This window comes from Moschus berezovskii, chromosome X (genome assembly GCF_049115385.1).
Source record: "Moschus berezovskii isolate FMDL1 chromosome X, NW_MosBer_1.0, whole genome shotgun sequence".
Lineage (NCBI taxonomy): Eukaryota > Metazoa > Chordata > Mammalia > Artiodactyla > Moschidae > Moschus > Moschus berezovskii.
The window spans coordinates 138,548,104-138,564,130 of record NC_142488.1 but is presented as its reverse complement, the minus strand read 5'-3'; the positions used below and the strand labels follow the sequence as shown (position 1 = coordinate 138,564,130).

At 40.6% G+C, this 16,027-nt stretch overlaps 1 pseudogene; it reads right to left on the bottom strand.

Moving 5' to 3' along the window:
* Window positions 1-557: 557 nt before the first annotated feature.
* On the bottom strand, window positions 558-1,795 carry LOC129534986 (ribonucleoside-diphosphate reductase subunit M2 pseudogene; annotated as a pseudogene).
* Between the last annotated feature and the right edge of the window lie 14,232 nt (window positions 1,796-16,027).

Below are 16,027 nucleotides of genomic sequence, written 5' to 3'. Positions count from 1 at the left end.
GTTCTTCCTACAGCCTTGTGGTGGTTACTCTTTAATGTTTCCGGATCAAACTCGCTGGAGTCCCTACACTTGGAGGCCGAGAAAGCGGCTCTTAAGACCCAAAGTAAGTCCTGTTCAGCTAGCCTGCTTGCAAAAGCCAAACACGGACAAGATCTTTCAAGAACCCGAGTAGCTTTTGACTACTTTCCATCTAGGTGACCCCACTACCATTAACAGGATTGATTTTGGGCTTCCCTGGTGGCTCAGAAGTTAAAGCGTCTGCCTCCAATGCGGGAGACCCGGGTTCGATCCCTGGGTTGGGAAGATCCCCTGGAGAAGGAAATGGTAACCCACTCCAGTATTCTTGCCTGGAGAATCCCATGGATGGAGAAGCCGGGTAGGCTACAGTCCATGGGGTCGCATAGAGTCGGACACGACTGAGCAACGGAATGGAACGGAACGGAACGGACACAGTGCTAAAGATGCCATTAGTGAACATGATGGGCAATTCATGGTGTAGCTCGTTGATATGGTTCAAGTAGCTGATATTTTTCTTTTTTGATGAGAAGGAAAAAAAAATCAGCAAGGTAAGAGCACATCTTCAGGTCACTTAGAAGTCGGCATCCAAGGTAAAGGAATTCTCTGTCGGACTTGATATCACTCCCATCCTCTGATACTCGCCTACTCTCTTCTCAAAGAAGTTAGTCTTCCCCTCCAGTGAAATATTTTCCATAAAGTCAAATGGATTTTCTACTCTGAAAACCTTGCTAAAGCCCAGCTCCAGCATAAGTCTATCTGCCACGAACTCGATGTACTGCTTCATCAAAGTGCAATTCATCCCAATGAGCTTCACAGGCAGGGCCTCTGTGAGGAATTCCTGTTCTATCCTAACTGCATTGATGATTATTTCTTTTACTCTCTGTTCCGAAGGTTTGTGCAACAGGTGTTTGAACATTAGGCAGGCAAAGTCACCGTGCAAACCCTCGTCCCTGCTAATAAGCTCATTGGAAAACGTGAGGCCAGGCATCAGTCCTCGTTTCTTGAGCCGGAATATCGATGCAAAAGAACCGGAAAAGAAGATGCCTTCCACTGCAGCAAAGGCTACCACACGTTCTCCATATGTAGCTTCTTTGTCCCCAATCCAGCACAAGGCTCAATCTGCCTTCTTCACACAAGGCATTGTCTCAATGGTGTTGAAGAGAAATTCCCTTTCTTTGAAATCTTTAATGTCAGTGTCAATGAGGAGACTATACATTTCAGAATGTATGTTTTCCATGGCAATTTGGAAGCCATAGAAACAACGGGCTTCCGTAATCTGAACTTCTTGGCTAAACCGCTCCACCAAGTTTTCATTTATTATGCCATCACTTGCTGCAAAGAAAGCCAGCACATGGGAAATAAAATACCTCTCCTCAGGCTTCAGGGCTTCCCAGTGCTGAATGTCCTTGGAAAGGTCCACCTCCTCAGCTGTCCAAAAGGAAGCCTCAGCTTTCTTATACATCTGCCAAATATCATGGTATTTGATAGGAAAGATGACAAAGCGGCGGGGATTTTCTCTCAGAAGTGGTTCGTCCTCCACATTGGGGGCAGATAGCTTAGGGTTCGGCTCGGAGGGCTCCTGGAAGATCCTCCTCGCCGTCTTGCTGGCCAGCACGCGGGTCCCGCTGAGGGAAAGGGGAGTGTTCTCCTTGTCCGCTAGGCTGAGTCCCTTCAGGGGCGAGGGCAGCTGCTGCTGCGGGTCAGCGATGGTGGCGAGTGGGACGCAGACAGAGAGCATGGTGGCAACAAGGTCAGTGCAACGGGGTTGCGCGCGAGTCCCGAGCTGTCACTTGTTTTTAATGGAATCTCAGTTTTGTGTAGTAGTATGCACATTTTATCTGCATTTGTTTATCAGCATATCAAATTGGAACAGAATTTTGCTTTCTCCTTCCCAGGTCAATTACTTGTCCACTGTCCCATTTCTATCAGCACCTTTAGAAGTCCTTTACTTTCCTATTTCTGAACATCTTCCAATTTTCCCCAACTTCACCGTATATCACTTGGATTTTGGTGAGAGAGGTTGGAATTTTAGTTCCTGGTTCTTCATATTTTCAATTAGAGAATGTCTCTTCTATTTCAAAACCCTAGCAGAATATTTTTATTAAATTCTAGTATCTTTCTCTTCATTAATTTAGGCATAATTATGAAAATGATATGATTCAGTGTTCAATACATTGAACAAACAATGTTCAATGTTTCTTGTTCTTTGTTCACGAGAAATTTGTTCTGATTTAATTTTCATTTAGCTAGAATAATTCCTTGGGTGAATTTTCAGAAACTGCCTTCTCAATACTTGCAACTCTTAAAATATCTCTTCTTTTGTCTTTCACGTAAGTGAAATGTAAGTCATATGATTCTTCAGTTCAGTTAAGTTGCTCAGTTCAGTACAGTTCAGTTGCTCAGGCATGTCCAACTCTTTGTGGCCTCATGCACTGCAGCTTTCCAGGATTCCCTGTCCATCACCAACTCCCAGAGCTTGCTCAAACTCATGTGCATCGAGTCAGTGATGCCACCCAACCATCTCATCCTCTGTTGTCCCCTTCTGCTCTCGCCTTCAATATTTCCCAGCATCAGGATCTTTTCAAATGAGTCAGTTCTTCACATCAGGTGGCCAAAGTATTGGAGTTTCAGCTTCAACATCAGTCCTTCTAATGAATATTCAGGACTGATTCTTTTAGGATGGACTGATTGGATCTCCTTGCAGTCCAAGGGACTCTTAAGAGTCTTCTCCAACACCATAATTGAAAAGCATCAATTAAACAGTGCTCAGCTTTTTTATGGTTCAATTCTCACATCCATACATGACTACTGGAAAAACCATAGCTTTGACTAGATGGACCTTTGCTGGCAAAGTAATGTCTCTGCTTTTTAATACACTGTCTAGTTTGGCCATAGCTTTTCTTCCAAGGAGCAAGCGTCTTTTAATTTCATGGCTGCAATCACCATCTGCAGTGATTTTGGGGCCCAAGAAAATAAAAGTCTGTCACTGTTTCCATTGTTTCCCCATCTATTTGTCATGAAGTGATGGGACCAGAATGCTAGGTTTTTGAATGTTAAGTTTTAAGCCAACTTTTTCACTCTCCTCTTTCACTTTCATCAAGAGGCTCTTTCCTCTTCACTTCCTGCCATAAGGGTGGTTTTATCTGCATATCTGAGTTTATTGATATTTCTCCTGGCAATCTTGATTCCAGCCTCTGCTTCATCTAACCCAGATGAAGTACATTACTACATTTCACATGATGTACTCTGCATATAAGTTAAATAAGCAGGGTGACAATATACAGCCTTGAAGTACTCCTTTTCCAATTTGGAACCAGTCTGTTGTTCCATGTCTGGTTCTAAGTGTTGCTTCTTGACCTTCATACAGATTTCTCAGGAGGCAGGTCAGGTGGTCTGGTATTTCCATCTCTTTCAGAATTTTCCACAGTTTGTTGTGATCCAACTAGTCAAAGGCTTTGGCATAGTCAAAACAGAAGAAGTAGATGGTTTTCTGAAACTCTCTTGCTTTCCCGATGATCCAACAGATGTTGGCAATTTGATCTCTGGTTCCTCTGCCTTTTCTAAATCCAACTTGAACATCTGGAAGTTCATGCTTCACATACTGTTGAAGCGTGGCTTGGAGAATTTTGAGTGTTACTTTGCTAGCATGTCAGATGAGTGCAATTGTGCAGTAGTTTGAACATTCTTTGACATTACCTTTTTTTTTGGAATTGGAATGAAAACTGACCTTTTCCAGTCCTGTGGCCACTGCTGAGTTTTCCAAATTTGCTGGCATATTGAGTGCAGCTCTTTCACAGCATCATCTTTTATGATTTGAAATAGCTCAACTGGAATTCCATCACCTCCACTTTGGAATCCCTCACTCCAGCTTTGTTCGTACCGATGCTTCCCAAGGCCCACTTAACTTCACATTCCAGAATGTCTGACTCTAGGTGAGTGATCACACCATTGTGATTATCTGGGTCATGAAGATCCTTTTTTTACAGTTCTTCTGTGTATTCTTGCCATCTCTTTTTAATATCTTCTGCTTCTGTTAGGTCCATACTGTTTCTGTCCTTTATTGTACCCATCTTTGCATGAAATGTTTCCTTGATATCTCTAATTGTCTTGAAGAGATCTCTAGTCTTTCCCATTCTATTTTTTCCCTCTGTCTCTTTGCGTTGATCACTGTGGAAGGCTTTCTTATCTCTCCTTGCTATTTTTTCTTCATTCAGAAGGGTATATCTCTTTAGTCCTTTGCCTTTAGCTTCTTTTCTTTTCTCAGCTATTTGTAAGGCCTACTCAGACAACCATTTTGCCTTTTTGAGTTTCTTTTTCTTGGAGATGGTTTTGATCACTGCTTCCTGTACAATGTCAGAAACCTCCATCCATATTTCTTCAGGCACTCTATCAGATCTAATCCCTTGAATCTATCTGTCACTTGCACTGTATAATCGTAAAGGATTTTATTTAGGTTATGCCTGAATAGTCTAGTGGTTTTCCCTACTTTCTTCAATTTAAGTCTGAATTTGGCAGTAAGAATTTCATCATTTGAGCCATGATCAGCTCCCGGTCTTGTTTTTGCTGACTGTTCAGAGATTCTCCATCTTCAGCTGCAAAGAATATAATCAATCTTATTTCGGTATTGGCCATCTGGTGATGTACATGTGTGAAGTCATCTTTTGTGTTTCTTATAAGTTGCCTCATGATTCTAGGTGAAAGTTTTTTATCTACAGTTTTTGCAGATGTTTCTGCATTATATTCTAGCTTCTAGTCACACATGGGTTGCTAGATGCTACTCTGTTTGTATTCCTTTAACAAGAAAACTTTGCTTTCATTAGAAGCTTTTAAGAGTGTTTTATTTTTTTTAAAACTTGTAGTTCAGAAAATTAATCAGGATAGGTCCAGCTATGTCATTATTTCATTATCCCTCCTGGGTCTCAGCAAGCTCTTTGAGTCTTAAGTTATTCTGTAGCTCAAGATAGTTGTTGCTATTATACCACTGATGATTTATTTCTCCTCTAACTATTCCTCTTTTCTTCCTGGAGATTCTAGTAATCATGTTGGGTTTCCTGGATCTTTCCTCCGTGTCTTTTATTTTTTATTCATTAGATCTATTTCCTTGTATTTTTGCTCTGCATGATGGAATTGTTCCTTTTTTATATTTCAGAAAACCAATTTGAATTTTAGTGGGGACTATTCCTTTTAAAATATTCCTTTATTGATTTAAACCCTTGAGAAGGAAAGGGCAACCCACTCCAGTGTTCTTGCCTGGAAAATTCCATGGTCAGAGGAGCCTAGCAGGCTTCAGTCCATGGGGTCGCAAAGAGTCAGCCATGACTGAGTGACTGAGCACATTGATTTTAAAAATTCAGATATCATATCTGTCAGTTCCTGAAAATTTTTTGTGCATAAGTTGAATCATATTTATACCTCATAAAAGTTTTACTGTTTTTTTTCTGTTTTTTTATGAATTTTCTATATGTCAGAACCATCCTATTTAGGTCATTTACCTTTAAACAGCTTGGGGTCTCATTTTTAGACTATTAACATCAAAAGCTTTCTTAGTTTATCTGATGTTACAGCTGTAATATCTTGGGTAATGATGCATCAGCACATGACAGGAGATTGGTGAGGGTTTCTCTGCCAGGGGGCAGGTAGGCAGCAGTTTGGTAAACTGGGACTCTAATGCAAGTCTCACTGCAGATGCTGATTGCAGCCATGAAATTAAAAGACGCTTGCTCCTTGGAAGGAAAGTTATGACCAACCTTGATAGTATATTAAAAAGCAGAGACATTACTTTGCCAACCAAAGTCCGTCTAGTCAAGGCAATGGTTTTTCCCGTGGTCATGTATGGATGTGAGAGTTGGGCTGTGAAGAAAGCTGATCGCCGAAGAATCGATGCTTTTGAACTGTGGTGTTGGAGAAGACTCTTGAGAGTCCCTTATACTGCAAGGAGATCCAACCAGTCCATTCTAAAGGAGATCAATCCTGGGTGTTCATTGGAAGGACTGATGCTAAAGCTGAAACTCCAATACTTTGGCCATGTCATGCGATGAGTTGACTCACTGGAAAAGACTCTGATGCTGGGAAAGGTTGGGGGCGGGAGGAGAAGGGGACGACCGAGAATGAGATGGCTGGATGGCATCACCGACTCTGTGGACATGAGTTTGAGTGTACTCCGGGAGTTGGTGATGGATAGGGAGGCCTTGCATTCTGTGATTCATGGGGTTGCGGAGAGTCGGACACGACTGAGCGACTGAACTGAACTGAATGCAAGTCTGGTGTGAAGCCCCTTTAGTATCAGAAAGGAATTGTGAGGGATTGTATTCAACTTGATGACACTGACAGGAAGAGCTGACCCCTCCCAGAGCTGCACACAGATGTTCCTCTCCTAGTTGCGAGGGAACCCACTTGGGTAAACTGAATGTCCCCTCACTGTCATCCATCAACCTCCCAGGCAATAAGGGAGTCTTCTTTTATCCGTACTGCCTTGGAGAGGCAAACCTGTTTACAAAGTCCAGGGTTCTAGGTCAACTAACTGGCCAGCAATATAAGCAATGAACTTCTACAACTGAATCTTCTTCCCAAGTGACTGTACATCAGATGTCATCATGGGTCTTATCCAGGTTCAGCATGTTTTTAGGGTTATTTTTAACTGTTCAATTGGTCTTCAAAGAGTCATCAGGAAGAGATAATTGAGAATGTGAATGCAGGATACCCTCTTCCCAGAATATCCCTCTCTTCTGCCCCTCTCCCTGAAGAGGGAGAAGGGAAGGGAGAGTGAGGTTGTAGAGCTGAAGCTCTGTACTTTCTCTTGAGTCTATCTACAGATGCCACTGCCTCACACTGTCATGATCTCAGTGCTTCTGTCATCAGGAGTGACATAGTCCTTTGGATTTCTTCTTTGTTACAAACACATGATCCCAGGAGGCTTGACACAGTGTCCCTGAGGAACCACGTGACCACAGGACTGTCAAAATCATCTCTTTCCTCTGACCCCCACTGAGCTCCCAAGAGTGACCAGTTCTAGCCTGGGCCTCACTCTCTCACATACACGTCTGTCCCTGCTTAAAAAGTTAATGGGGTTACCTTTGCTCCCTGACTTCCCAGGAGGCAGACCTCTTACCCTGGTCAGTCAAGAGATCCTCAATGTGTCATGGGGCTAGCAAGCAAGCAAATTCCTTCTGGCACATCCTTCTGGACCTCTGTATATACCTAAATTCATCATCATCACTTTGCTTCCATCCTTCCCCTTGGGAACTGGCTACTGATCCCCTCCTCTGACCTAATAGATTTGTCATGTGTTTGAACTGAGACAATGTTTGTCAAACTATTACGTCCAGAGGCCCCCATTTAATGGAACCACCCTGACTTGTGGTGTGTGTATCTGTAACATGTGAGCTTGTGTCTTATATTTAAGAGACTATTAGTGTGCTTACTCTCCTCCAGGGTTTGTTTCTTTCACTCAAGGCATCCCACCAGTTTTTTAATCAAACTGCAAAATGAGACATTTATTTGTGATCCATGTCTAACATTAGGAATGGGAAGAAGGAGGGGATGGAGGAAAAGGCATTTCCACTAGTTTTAAATGCTCTGCCGTCTCCTTGGTTGCACACTGCCTTTGCCTGTTTTTGAACTCTTCGCATTTCCTGTATTTTGATACCAGGAAACCAGCCCCTCTCATGCATATATCGTATGTCACATTCAGTTAGCTAAATGCCTATTTGAATTATATGGTTTGGGACTTTTTAATGTGTCCCCATCGTGACTCCAGTTTTATTGTACTTTTAAGAGCACAGACCTCATTTACTTTGTCCTTTACACCTTCCTAGCACTTGATATAACATGGTACGTTTTCAGGAAACAGAATTAAAGCAATTTAAATGGTAATACTCCTCCCTCCCCTTCCTCCCCTTTCCCACTGAAAGCGAGTCATCATTTTCTTTCCTAAAAAGTTTAATCAGAGGACACATATATGCAAATATTTCACTTTTCAAAGATTTTCCCTATTCATGTATGTAAAATCATAGAAACTATCAGACCCACCTTTATGAACTGGACCTCATTTTGAAAATGAAAGAATATGAACACATTACCCTTACTGTGTAGTGTCTGTGGGTGGTGATACTGGAGAGCAAGAGATGAAGGAAGAAAGAAGATGGATAGATAGATTAGAGCAATTTGGTGCTGACTTTTTAGAAACATGGAGGAGGAAACGGTAAGCCACTCCAGTAGTCTTACCTGGAAAATCCCATGGACAGAGGAGCCTGGCAGGCTACAGTCTATGGCATCACAAAGAGTCAGACATGACTGAGCAACTAAGACTTTCTCTTTTTTGAAACCACCTATACTATCCTACAGTTCTCTTTCTCAAGAGGATTTTTGAAATCAGGACTAGGGTACCTGACAGAAAACAAGCTAGAAGAAGCCCTAGATTTGACACTTTACCCACAAGATTGGTATCTGAATACTGAATCTGATCCTTACTTTTATGTATGCTTAGTCGCTCAGTTGTGTCAGACTCTGTGACACCATGGACGATAGCCTGCCAGGCTCCTTTGTCCATGGGGATTCTCCAGGCAAGAATACTGGACTGGGGTTGCCATGCTCTTCTCCAGGGAATCTTTCCAACACTGGGACTGCTCATTCTATTTAGCTTGCAAGAGGTGACGAATGGAAGAGCTATGTCTCAGAGAGAGATTCAGTAGCATGAATTCATTACCTGAATTTCAACATTCTATTTTATGGGAGACATTTTAGTCCAGAGTGATCATGACTTGTTTTTGTGGCACATGGGATAAAAGAAAATCTGAAGTATCGTGAGAAAAATATAACTCCTTGAGCGTTGGCATAATGGGGACCTGCCTGCTCATTTGAATTTGTGGAGCTAATTAAAACCAGCAGCTTAGGAAACACAGTGCTGGAGAGACAACAGAGTGAGTTGTTACTGCTGACTATGTCACAGGAATGACTGTTATGGCTAAAATGCATTTGAAAAGCATGAGAGAATATTGTTCTGCACAACACAGAAAGATTTAATCTGTGGTTCATGTCACTGTGGAATGTATAATTTGAGAAATGAGTGCTGACATAGGCTATCTGGAACCTGGTTTATTTTTTAATTAATTAAATTTAATTGGAGGCTAATTACTTTACAATATTGTAGTGGTGTTTGCTATACATTCACATGAATCAGCCATGGGTGTACATGTGTTCCCCATCATTAAGCCCCCTCCCACCTCCCTCCCCATCCCATCTCTCTGGGTCATCCCAGTGTACCAGCCCTGAGCACCCTGTCTCATGCATAGAACATGGACTGGCAATCTATTTCACATATGTTAATATACAGGTTTCAATGCCATTCTCTCAAATCATCCCATCCTTGCCTTCTCCCACAGAGTCCAAAAGTCTGTTCTTTACATCTGTGTCTCTTTTGCTGTCTCGCATATGGGGTCATCATTACCATATTTCTAAATTCCATATATATGCATTAATATACTGTATAGGTGTTTTTCTTTCTGACTTACTTCACTCTGTATAATAGGCCCCAGTTTCATCCACTTCATTAGAACTGATTCAAATGCATTTTTTTAATAGCTGAGTAATATTTATTTGTGTATATGTACCACTGCTTTCTTATCCATTCGTCTGATGATGAACATCTAGGTTGCTTCCATGTCCTGGCTATTGTAAACAGTGCTGTGATAAACATTGGGGTACACATGTCTCTTTCAATTCTAGTTTCCTCAGTGTGTATGCTCAGCAGTGGGATTGCTGGGTCGTATGGCAGTTCTATTTCCAGTTTTTTAAGGAATCTCCACACTGTTCTCCATAGTGGCTATACTAGATTGCATTCCCACCCTTTCTCCACACCCTCTCCAGCATTTATTTTTTGTAGACATTTGGATAGGAGCCATTCTGACTGGCATGAGGTAGTACCTCATTGTGGTTTTCACTTGTGTTTCTCTGATAGTGAGTGATGTTGAACATCTTTTCATGTGTTTGTTATCCATCTGTATGTCTTCTTTGGAGAAATGTCTGTTTAGTTCTTTGGCTTATTTTTTTTTATTTTTTGATTGGGTTGTTCATTATTCTGGTATCGAGCTGCATGAGCTACTTGTATATTTTTGACGTTAATTCTTTGTCACTTGCTTTGTATGCTATTATTTTCTCCCATTCTGAAGGCTGTGTTTTCACCTTGATTATAGTTTCCTTTGTTATGCAGAAATTTTAAGTTTAATTAGGTCCTATTTATTTTTGCTTTTCTTTCCATTACTCTGGGAAGTGGGTCATAGAGGATCCTGCTGTGATTTATGTGAGAGAGTGTTTTGCCTATGTTTTACTCTAGGGGTTTTATAGTTTCTTGTCTTACGTTTAGATCTTTAATTCATTTTGAGTTTATTTTTGTGTATGGTGTTACAAAGTGTTCGCGTTTCATTCTTTCACAAGTGGTTGAACAATTTCCCCAGCACAACTTGTTAAAGAGATTGTCTTTTCTCCACTGTATATTCTTGCCTTCTACGGCAAAGATAAGTTGTCCATAGGTGCATGGATTTATCTCTGGGCTTTCTATTTTGTTCCATTGATCTATATTTCTGTCTATGTGCAAGTACCATACTGTCTTGATGATTGTAGCTTTGTAGTAGAGCCTGAAGTCAGGCAGGTTGATTCCTCCAGTTCCATTCTTCTTTCTCAAGATTGCTTTGGCTATTTGAGGTTTTTTGTACTTCCATACAAACTGTGAAATTTTTTGTTCTAGTTCTGTGAAAAATACTCTTGGTAACTTAATAGGAATTGCATTGAACCTATAGATTGTTTTGGGTAGTATACTCATTTTCACTATGTTGATTCTTTTCATCCATGAACATGGTATATTTCTCCATCTATTTGTGTCATCTTTGATGTTTTTCATCAGTGTTTTATAGTTTTTTATATATAGGTCTTTTGTTTCTTTACGTAGATTTATTTGTAAGTATTTTATTCTTTTCATTGCAATGGTGAATGGAATTGTTTCCTTAATTTCTCTTTCTATTTTCTCATTATTTGTTTATAGGAATGCAAGGGATTTCTGTGTGTTGATTTTATATCCTGCAGCTTTACTATATTCATTGATTAGCTCTAGTAATTTTCAGGTGGTGTATTTAGGGTTTTCTATGTAGAGGATCATGTCATCTGCAAACAGTGAGAGTTTTACTTCTTTGTTTCCAATCTGCATTCTTTTTATTCCTTTTTATTCTCTGATTGCTGTGGCTAAATCTTCCAAAACTATGTTGAATAGTAGTGGTGAGAGTGGGCACCATTGTTTTCTTCCTGACTTTAGGGTAAGTGCTTTCAGTTTTTCACCATTGAGGATAATGTTTGCTGTGGGTTTACCATATATGGCTTTTATTATGTTGAGGTATGTTCCTTCTATGCCTGCTTTCTGAAGGGTTTTTATAATACATGGATGTTGAATTATGTCAAAGGATTTCACTGCATCTATTGAGATAATCATATGGTTTTTATCTTTCAATTTGTTAATATAGATTTGCAAATATTGACGAATCTTTGCATCCTTGGAATAAAGCCCATTTGGTCATGATGTATGATCTTTTAAATATATTGTTGGATTCTGATTGCTAGAATTTTGTTAAGGATTTTTGCATCTATGTTTATCAGTGATATTGGCCTGTAGTTTTCTTTTTTTGTGGCATTTTTGTCAGGTTTTGGTGTTTGGCTGATGGTGGCCTCATAGAATGAGTTTGGACATTTACCTTCCTCTGCAATTTTCTGGAAGAGTTTGAGTAGGATAGGTGTTAGCTCTTCTCTAAATTTTTGGTAGAATTCAGCTGTGAAGCCATCTGGACCTGGGCTTTTGTTTGCTGGAAGATTTCTGATTACAGTTTCAATTTCCGTGCTTGTGATGGGTCTGTTAAAATTTTCTATTTCTTTCTGGTTCAGTTTTGGAAAGTTATACTTTTCTAAGAATGTGTCCATTTCTTCCAAGTTGTCCATTTTATTGGCATATAATTGCTGATAATAGTCTCTTATGATCCTTTGTATTTCTGTGTTGTCAGTTGTGATCTCTCCATTTTCGTCTCTAATTTTGTTGATTTGATTCTTCTCCCTTTTTTTCTTGATGAGTCTGGCTAATGGTTTATCTATTTTATTTATCTTCTCAAAGAACCAGTTTTTAGCTTTGTTGATTTTTGCTATGTTCTCTTTTGTTTCTTTTGCATTTATTTCTGCCCTGATTTTTAAGATTTCTTTCCTTCTACTAACCCTGGGGTTCTTCATTTCTTCCTTTTCTAGTTGCTTTAGGTGTAGAGTTAGGTTATGTATTTGATTATATCTTGTTTCTTAAGGTAAGCTTGTATTGCTATGAACCTTCCCCTTAGCACTGCTTTAACTGAATCCCATAGATTTTGGGTTGTTGTGTTTTCATTTTCATTCGTTTCTATGCATATTTTGCTTTCTATTTAAATTTATTCTGTGGTTTGTTGGTTATTCAGAACCGTGTTGTTTAGCCTCCATATGTTTGTATTTAAATTTTTTTTCCTGTAGTTGACATCTAATCTTACTCTATTGTGATCAGAAAAGATGCTTAGAATGATGTCAATTTTTTTGAAATTACCAAGGCTATTTTTATGGCCCATGATGTGATCTATCCTGGAGAAGTTTCCGTGTGCACTTGAGAAAATGTTGAAATTCATTGTTTTGGGGTGAAATGATCATGGCATCTGGTCCCATCACTTCATGGAAATAGATGGAGAAACAGTGGAAACAGTGTCAGACTATTTTTGGGGACTCCAAAATCACTGCGGATGCTGATTGTAGCCATGAAATTAAAAGACGCTTACTCCTTGGAAGGAAAGTTATGATCAACCTAGACAGCATATTAAAAAGCAGAGACATTACTTTGCCAACAATGGTCCGTCTAGTCAGGGCTATGGTTTTTCCAGTGGTCATGTATGGATGTGAGGGTTGGACTGTGAAGAAAAATGATCGCCGAAGAATTGATGCTTTTGAACTGTGGTGTTGGAGAAGACTCTTGAGAGTCCCTTGGACTGCAAGGAGATCCAAACAGTCCATTCTAAAGGATATCAGTTCTGGGTGTTCATTGGAAGGACTGATGCTAAAGCTGAAACTCCAATACTTTGGCCACCTCGTGCGATGAGTTGACTCACTTTAAAAGACTCTAATGCTGGGAGGGATTGGGGGCAGGAGGAGAAGGGGACGACCGAGAATGAGATGGCTGGATGGCATCACCGACTCAATGTACGTGAGTTTGAGTGAACTCCGGGAGTTGGTGATGGACAGGTAGGCCTGCATGCTGTGATTCATGGGGTCGCAAAGAGTCGGACACGACTGAATGACTGAACTGAACTGAACTGAAATGTCCTATATATATCAATTAGGTCTAACCGGTCCATTGTATCATTTAAAATTTGTTTTTCCTTGTTAATTTTATGTTTAGTTGATCTATCCAGAGGCGTAAGTGGGGCATTAAAGTCTCCCACTATTATTGTAATATAGTTAATATCCCCTTTCCTACTTGTTAGCATTTGCCTTACATATTGTGTTGCTCCTATGTTGGGTGTATTATATTTATAATTGTTATATCTTCTTCTTGGATTGATCCTTTGATCATTATGTAGGGTCCTTCTTTGTCTCTTTTCACGGCCTTTATTTCAAAGTCTATTTTATCCGATATGAGTATTGCTACTCCTGCTTTCTTTTGGTCTCTATTTGCATGGAATATCTTTTTCCAGCCCTTCACTTTCAGTCTGTATGTGTCCCTAGGTTTGAGGTGGGTCTCTTGTAGACAGCATATGTAGCGGTCTTGTTTTTGTATCCATTCAGCCAGTCTTTGTCTTTTGGTTGGGGCATTCAACCCATTTACATTTAAGGTAATTATTGATAAGTATGATCCCGTTGCCATTTACTTTGTTGTTTGGGGTTTGAGTTTATACACCTTTTCCGTGTTTCCTGTCTAGAGAAGATCATTTAGGATTTGTTGAAGAGCTGGTTTGGTGGTACTGAATTCTCTCAGCTTTTGCTTGTCTGTAAAGCTTTTTCTTTCTCCTTAATATTTGAATGAGATCCTTGCTGGGTACAGTAGTCTGGGTTGTAGGTTTTCCTCTTTCATCACTTTATGTATGTCCTGCTATTCCCTTCTGGCCTGAAGAGTTTCTATTGAAAGATCAGCTGTTATCCTAATGGGAATCCCTTTGTGTGTTATTTGTTGTTTTTCCCTTGCTGCTTTTAATATCTGTTCTTTGTGTTTGATCTTCATTAATTTGATTAATGTATCTTGGGGTATTTCACCTTGGGTTTATCCTGTTTGGGACTCTCTGTGTTTCTTGGACTTGGGTGGCTATTTCCTTCCCCATTTTAGGGCAGTTTTAAACTATTATCTCCTCAAGTATTTTCTCACAGCCTTTCATTTTGTCTTCTTCTTCTGGGACCCCTATGATTCAAATGTGGGGCATTTGACATTGTCCCGGAGATCTCTGAGGTTGTCCTCATTTCTTTTAATTCTTTTTTCTTTTTTCCTCTCTGCTTCATTTACTTCCACCATTCTATCTTCCAGTTCACTCATCCTATCTTCTGTCTCAGTTATTCTTCTGTTGGTTCCCCCCAGAGTGTTTTTGATCTCATTTATTGCATTATTCATTATTGATTGACCTTTTTTAAATTTCTTCTAGGTCCTTGTTAAACATTTCTTTCAGATTCTCAATCCTTGTTTCCAGAAAATTTATTTGTAACTCCCTTTTGATTTCAATATTTTGGATCATTTTTAGTATCATTATTCTGATTCTTTTTCAGGTAGACTCCCTTTCTCTTCCTCTTTGGTTTGGTTTCCTGGGCATTATCGTGTTCCTTTACCTGCTGGGTATTTCTCTGCCTTTTCATCTTGTTTAGATTGCTGTTTGGTGTGGCCTTTCTGTATGCTGGATGTTTGTGGTTCCTCTTTATTGTGAGGGTTCCTCCCTGTGGGTGTATTTTCATGATTGGCTTTTCAAGGTTTCCTGGTTAGGGAAGCTTGTGTCGGTGTTTTGGTGGGTGGAGCTGGATCTCTTCTCTCTGGAGTGCAATGAAGTGTCTAGTAGTGAGTTTTGAGGTGTCTATGAAATTTAAAGACGGTTACTCCTTGGAAGGAAAGTTATGACCAACCTAGATAGGCAGAGACATTACTTTGCCAACAATGGTCCATCTAGTCAAGGCTATGGTTTTTCCAGTGGTCATGTATGGATGTGAGAGTTGGACTGTGAAGAAAGCTGATCGCCAACGAATTGATGCTTTTGAACTGTGGTGTTGGAGAAGACTCTTGAGAGTCCCTTGGACTGCAAGGAGATCCAGCCGGTCCATTCTAAAGGAAATCAATCCTGGGTGTTCATTGGAAGGACTGATGCTAAAGCTGAAACTCCAATACTTTGGCCACCTCACGCGAAGAGTTGACTCACTGGAAAAGACTCTAATGCTGGGAGGGATTGGGGGCAGGAGGAGAAGGGGACGACAGAGAATGAGGTGGCTGAGTGGCATCACCAACTTGATGGATGTGAGTTTGAGTGAACTCCGGGAGTTGGTGATGGACAGGGAGGCCTGGTGTGCTGTGATTAATGGGGTCGCAGAGTCGGACACGACTGAGCGACTGAACTGAACTGAACTGATGGGTTTGGCATGACTTTTCAGTTCAGTTCAGTTCAGTTCAGTCGCTCAGTCGTGTCCGACTCTCCGCGACCCCATGAATCACAGCACGCCAGGCCTCCCTGTCCATCACCAACTCCCGGAGTTCACTCAAACTCATGTCCACAGAGTCGGTGATGCCATCCAGCCATCTCATTCTCCGTCGTCCCCTTCTCCTCCCGCCCCCAACCTTTCCCAGCATCAGAGTCTTTTCCAGTGAGTCAACTCGTCGCATGAGGTGGCCAAAGTATTGCAGTTTCAGCTTTAGCATCAGTCCCTCCAATGAACATCCAGGATTGATCTCTAGAATGGACTGGTTGGATCTCCTTGCAGTATAAGGGACTCTCAAGAGTCTTCT